Source organism: Panthera leo, chromosome C2 (genome assembly GCF_018350215.1).
Source record: "Panthera leo isolate Ple1 chromosome C2, P.leo_Ple1_pat1.1, whole genome shotgun sequence".
In the NCBI taxonomy this organism is placed as follows: domain Eukaryota; kingdom Metazoa; phylum Chordata; class Mammalia; order Carnivora; family Felidae; genus Panthera; species Panthera leo.
Window position 1 is genome coordinate 85,636,525 of NC_056687.1, and position 6,000 is coordinate 85,642,524.

The following is a 6,000-nucleotide window of genomic DNA, read 5'->3' on the forward strand; positions in this document are numbered from 1 at the left end:
CCTTTGTGAGAATTAGGAGAAGATGCCACCCTCTGGGCAGACCATTTTAAAAAGTGCCCCTCTCCAGAAAGGCCAATTAGAAAAGGGCCTCTTGGAGTGAAGAAAAAAGTCCTCCCTCCTTGTCCTTTGGTCAGGCATATTTATATGCTGAACAAGCTGAAGAGCCACACATGGCAGCCCTTTGAGCCCTCTGTGTTTGGAGAATAGGATTAGTTATATAGTATCTATGTGCCACAGAGCATTGTTCTCTTGGAAAGCAAACCCCTTCCAGGTTCTTACCTCTATTTTTTTTTAAGTGTAACCCTCTGCTTAGCAGAACCTTGAAAATAGCCTGATAAGGACTAAAAAAATAAATCATGAATTTTCTGTTCTTACATGCCATTTTCCTGTCTATTTCTCTATTATGCTTACTTTCTAAGCTACAGCTTCAACGGTGTTAATTTCCCTGTGACGTTGAGAATTTCTTGAGTGGTGTAAACATAATCAACCATACCTTTGAAAGACCTGACAGCAACACGAGCTGAGCATCTCTGATTGCAGAGTCACAGTCACTTTGGAGGAAATATGGAGGCAGGGTTCTGCCTTCAAAAGTACTAGCATCTAGCTGGGGAGACAGAACACCTACATTTAGAAATAGACAATCATGCAGAACCACAAATGTTAAGATGCTATTAAGGGGAGACAGATGTGACAGGGGTACAGATGAAATGAAAATCACAGGGTAGGGAAGCAGTAATGAAGTAAAAGTGGCTTGGAAGCTTTTAGGGACCTTGGAGTAGGTAGAAGACTTACATGCATAGAGAAAGAATGGAATGTGGACTTGGCAGTGTGTTTTCCCTCTTCCCAAGGTACAATCCCACTTCATCCCTAAAGAAATGGATGCACTGGAAAGGACACTGGGCTCAGAGCGTAGGAGTCTAGGTTCTAGTACACCTACTAATAACTTTCATTATGACCTTGGACCAGTCTCTTCACATTTCTGGATCCCCATGACTTCGTCTTTTAAATGTGGCAGTGGAAAAGATCACTTCCAAGGTGGATTCCACCTCTTAGTTTCTATGATGTTCTGTATTCTGTGAGTTGTTTCTTTATTTCCAATTTAAGAAGATCATTGTTACTTCTGATCCCTATCTTCTAAAATGCTATCTCAATTTATCCTAACCTCCCCTTCTGAACCAGCCCCAAGTATCACAAATGTAAGTGTCAAAGTCAAACAATTCTAGTCTCTGGTCTATTTACCTTTTGTTCTTACATCTGAGAAACGAATCACACTTAAAGCCATTTTTCACTTAATGTTTTAGCCTCATAGAGCTGAGGTTTCCTTGACTTAAAAATGTAATCATTGTGATAGGGCATGAAATCATAAATCCACTAAACTTTTCCACTGTTATTTTCTTGGTCAATATACTCTTCACAACATGCTTTAGAAACATTGCATAAACTCTGATAATGCAATTTGTTATTAAATGGATTTAAATATGCAGGGGTCAATATTCAACCCTAAATGTTACTATTTTTATATTAAAAACCATATATAAGCCAAATTCGTGTATAAGGAAGCTAATGATTACTACCTCTTTTTAATAGGTTAATCTAAAAATGTTAAATAAAAAAAGACTTCTACAGAGAAATTAGAAATCTTTATTCAATAAATGGATACTTAGAATATCTGTTACATATTTTCAGCTAGAATATCCATTAGATATCAGCTAGAATATCCTTTGTTATTTAGAAAAAAAATCTTTGTTACAATTGTTATATAGAAACAATCAACAGAGTTCTTGGAGTTCTGTCTTAAAAAGAGAGCATCTATAAAATGCAGATGTTGAGGTCAGAATTAACTGTTATCTACCCAACCAAATGTTGACACAATTGACACAATATCAAAACCATCATATACTAACTCCCAGTCAAATAGATGCCTATATCTCCACTGCCTCCCAAATCTCCATTAATATGACAGAAAATGAATAAAATAATTGATAAACCCACAAGAATAAAGGAATAATAGAGGAGATGACTGGAAGCAAAAAAAAAAAAAAAAAAACCAACAACCCATGATTAATATTTTGGAATGGAATGGTAAGTGGTAACTGATTTAGCAGCATGAGGAAAGCTAAAACCTAGGTCTTAGGGAGAAGCAGCAAGAAGCCTGCAAATTCATGCACCAAGGAGGAAGGAGTGGTTAGAAATCTGTATGGAGAAAATTAGACTCTCAGATGCCCCTGTCCCTGCACCAACCAGAGGGCTTGATCAGAAAAACTCTAGATTAGGAGACATTAAGTGTAACAGAGAGGAGGGGTGTACAACCATACAGAAAACCTGGGTATTAAGTAACAAGTACTCTCAAACATTTTGTTCTTAGGGTCACTTTATACTTCAGAATTTTAAGGACCTTGGGGTACCTGGGTGGCTCAGTCAGTTGAGCGTCTGACCTTGGCTCAGGTCATGATCTCACTTCTTGTGAGTTCGAGCCCCATGTCAGGCTCTGTGCTGACAGCTCGCAGCTCAGAACCCTGGAACCTGCTTCGGATTCTGTCTCTGTCTCTCTGTCCCTCCCCTGCTCGTGCTCTGTCTCTCTCTCTCCATGTATCTCTCAAATATAAATAAACATTAAAAAAAAATTTGATATTAAAAAATTTAAAAAGAAAGAATTTTAAGGACCTCAATGACTTTTTGTTTATTTTGGTTATATGCATCAATATTTGTCTTATTATAAATTACATCTGAAAACATTTAAATATTTATAAAATCATTTAAATAAAAATAACAAGCCTATTACATATTAATACTTTAAATAACATTTTTATGAAACATAACTATATTTTTTAAAAAAAGTGAGAAGAGTGGCACTGTTTTACATTTTCGCGAATCTCTTTAATGTCCGGCTTCAAAGAAAATAGATTCTTATATCTGTTTCTGCATTCAATTGATCACGCATGTTGTTTTGGTAAAAGAAGATTAAGAAAAATCCAGCCTTACAGCAACACGCATTTAGAAGGAGAGGAGGGTTTTAATAACCTTTTCAGATAATTGTAAATATTTTTCTTTGATACTATACCAAAATTCAACAAGTGGTAGCTTCTGAAAGGAGAATTGTGATAGTGAATTTGAAACCATACCAATGAACTTTTTTTACTCTGTTACATTAAAAGTCATTTGTCTATCTTGCACTTTCACCCATGCATTGTTTTGTAGTGTTCTGCATTGGTCATTTAAAAAGAATCAGTTTACTGATTTAGATAGATCTTGCAAATATTGGCACATTTTATTATATAAAATCAAAAAATCACACTGGTAACTCATTTCTGAACTCATTACTAGGAAGATTTTAAGCTTGTGGTAGTGGAAAATACAAGTCTCCCAAAATCCTAAATTTCTTTCTCAAATTCCATTATTGGCAACAAATATCATGAGTTGTTTTTCTTGAGGTGACAAAATTACCTTGTTTATTCTTGAGGGAATGTCCGCAAGATAGCCACATTACAATGACCATCCTATGTAAGTCACTCCTTCAAGTAAAAATGGTGCTCTGGGGAAAAAAACCTGTAGCAGCTTGTAACTCAAACAACTGCACACTGCTTTTCCTCAAGACACCATGGTACGTTGGTACATTTGCAGAAGTGCCTTGTGTGTACTTCTCATTTCTCCAAAGAGAACAATAAAAGGATGTGCATGCACTTAAGGGTCAAGATGAAATAATAATTAATCACTTTTACTATTCACTGAAAAGATTTTTAAATGAAACTGGCTGTACTTTTTTTAACTGTAAGTGCATAGTGGTGAAGGATGCACTGATGGCTAATAGAGTTTGGTGCCGCTGATTAGTGGTAGGCACCAGCAATTTTTTTTTTCTTTTAATCAGGGTTGCTTTTGCATCATCAGTGCAAATATCAACACAGTGAAAAAAGCAAATACCATATTAGTATTATTATGGGAATTGTTTTGACTCTGGAATCCCTGAGTCTAAGAAGCCTCTGGGGTCCATAAACCACATTTTGAGAACTGCCAATGCAAATACTTTATTATGTATTCTTAAAAATACTGCAGTCAGGTTTTTACCTCCAGGCAAGATACTAGATGATTTCTCTATGGAGAAACTGGTCAGCCCAGATTGAAGGCCTATGGATAATGACATTGAAGGGTTTACAAATGAAACAGCCAATGAATCTTAGCAATAGAAAATCTTGTCTTGCCCCTGACATCCGCACGTGTGGGCGTGCGCGCGGGCGGGCGAGCGCGCGCACACACACACACACACACACACACACACACACCCCTCCCAATATTTTCCTGGTGCCTCGTGTTTTAAATATGAAATGAAGCCAAAGATGGCGAAATACCTTAGAAAAGCCTCTAGGAAAAAAAAAATCAGACGAATATAAACACACAAACTGAAAATTGAGACAATGCAGAGAGCAACAATTAAATATAAAATCAGTGTCCTTAAAGAGAGATAAGAAAACTATTGCAACCATGAAACAGGAATAGGTCAATAAAGACCTCTTGAAACCTTAAAAAATATGATAGTAAGACTTTAAGAAATTCAGTAGGATGTTTAGAAGACAAGAGTTGAGACAAAGTCAAGTTTGTTCTACCTTACAGAATGCAGAACAAAAAGACAGGTAAAGGAAAAATAGGAGAGAAAAAATAAGAAAAGTAAAGAATCAATCCAGAAATCTTAAAATCTGACAATTAGTAGGAGTTCCAGAAAGAGAAGCATAGGGAAAAGAAATTATAAAGAATTAACCCACAATATCATTCCAATCCCAAAAGACTTAAATTTATAGATTCTGAAATAGACAACAAAACTTGTATGCCAGAACCTATCACTATGATATATTAGTACTTTAGGGATAAAAGAAAATCCTAATAGCTTCTAGAATGGGGAGCGGGGAAAAGGTGCTCACATGTAAAGGATCATCAACCAAAATTTAAACTTCTCAACAAGAACTTTCAATGCTAAAATACAATGGAATGATGTCATCAAAATACTGAGAAAACATTTCTTCTACAACAGAGTTCTATACCTGGACAAGTATAAAGGTAGACTATAGACAATTTCAGACATTTTCAAAAGTATTTACCCCCTATCCACTTTCTCAGGAAATTACCAGGACATATTTTCATCACAATAAGAGAGTAAAGGAGAAAAACTAGCCATAGGATCCAACCCAAGAGAGAAATGAATTCCTAGAACGATGACAGTGGAAAATCCCAGATGACGCTTATGTGTCCTATTAAAGAGCAATGAGTCTGGATTGGAGCAAAAGGAAGGAAGGCTTCAGGAGGGGTGTCATAGGACAAAATGAAACTGATAGATTATCTGGAATACTTGACCGTATTGAGAGGGATATAGCTCAAACAGACAATTTAAGGAAGAAAACTAAAAAAAATATGGGTCAATGATGGAGTCTGGGTGCGGGGAATGTGATAAAAGCATACCATATAGCGTAATTATGAAGAAAATTTACATCATCATAATGTAAACACCAATTATTCATTTAACCCAAATATTGTCCCAAGGGAACAGGAACACAGTAGACCACCCCCCCCCCCCGTCCCAAGGAGGTCTCAGGAGACATATGGTTTTCATGATGAACCTTATAAAACTATTTGACTTTTTGAGCTATGTGTTTGACTTTGATAGAAATTAAATTAAGAAAAAATTAGGACTTTGCAGATAACCTTCCACCATGTATGACTTTTTGGTGCTATAAAAAGGACTATACACTCATTGCTCCACCAACTGTCAGAGCAACAGTTTTCAATTTTTTTCCCTCTGGGACACACATGACAAGTGAGAAGTGACATCCCATGGATGTTCCCATTGTGCTAAATTTAACATGATGTTTCTGTCCTGCTTAAGAAATTATATCAGAATACAGGTGACTAAGAAGGAATACTATAGGATAAATTTGAACAGTGGTTGTGTCCAAAATTTAATATTCACAATTACCCCAACTTTAGATATTCTTAGTAAGAGATTGACATACCTCA